Source organism: Etheostoma spectabile, chromosome 8 (genome assembly GCF_008692095.1).
Source record: "Etheostoma spectabile isolate EspeVRDwgs_2016 chromosome 8, UIUC_Espe_1.0, whole genome shotgun sequence".
Taxonomy (NCBI): domain Eukaryota; kingdom Metazoa; phylum Chordata; class Actinopteri; order Perciformes; family Percidae; genus Etheostoma; species Etheostoma spectabile.
Genome location: NC_045740.1, coordinates 16,226,889 through 16,227,846, shown reverse-complemented (window position 1 = coordinate 16,227,846; position 958 = coordinate 16,226,889). Strand labels below are relative to the sequence as shown.

The 958-nt window shown below is 41.1% G+C and overlaps 1 protein-coding gene across 1 annotated transcript in view; it reads right to left on the bottom strand.

Annotated features, from left to right (window-relative positions):
* The window catches only part of eif4g2b (eukaryotic translation initiation factor 4, gamma 2b), a 51,497-nt gene that overhangs the window by 17,537 nt on the left and 33,002 nt on the right, over positions 1-958 (bottom strand). The gene's annotated exons all lie outside the window — the stretch shown is intronic.

Sequence of the window (958 nt, the reverse complement as noted above, 5' to 3'; positions counted from 1 at the left end):
GGCCCCAAATGCACAATTAAAAAAACTCATCTGTAAGAATACAATACAAATCAGCCATAAAGATATTTCTGTCGAACGTGGTATATATACACACACACACTGTAGATTGAACTATTAACTGGGTGTATCCTTGCACGTGTATTGAGGAAGATAGTTTAGGTTTTATAACTGATGTTAGAAAACAAATAAACCATTGACTTAAACTGAAAAGTAGGAATAATCGCTTGGCCTGCCTAATAGCTTCATAAATAAACATTGAATGATGCCTTTTCACGTTACGGTCACAAATGCAGCCCATCTAAAGTGATGGCGTGTGAATTAATGCACGAGTCAGTCAACAGAGTGGAACAAAGCCAAGGAGTCTCTACATGCAGCTTGGGTTTGGCCAATGTATCTTTCATAGGTATACTAACCCCCCCCCCCCCCCCCCCCCAAAAAAAAACCTAACTATTCTTAATAGTCACATACAGAAAGTATTGCAATAAAATGTAATTTCTACATTTGTACACCATACTATTTTTAAGAGCAGTGGACAGCTATTTATACAGCATCCAGGGAGAAACTTGGGGTTCAGCATCTTGCTCAGGGACACTTTAGTCTCTGGCTGTCTGAACGACTCTCCCCCAAAACCGGGATTGTCATTTGCATTCACACTGGCCAAGTGGCCATAGGAACTGGTGGGAGGGGTACGGGAGTGATGCAAGCATGGCAACGCTCTTTATAGCGCCGTCACTAGACTTTAGCGCCACATACAACAAAAACCACGGCAGTGTTTAAAGACCAGGCTGGAGAACTTAACAGAGAAACACAGAAGACAAAGGCTCCTGCGTAATATGATACATTTAAGTTATATGATGGAAGGAGATAGACGAGCAGAGTACACCAGGCAATCAAAAGAATGGGTAAGTTTAACTAGCATTAACATTTAGCTGGTTGAATGTGTGATGTTTGTCTTATG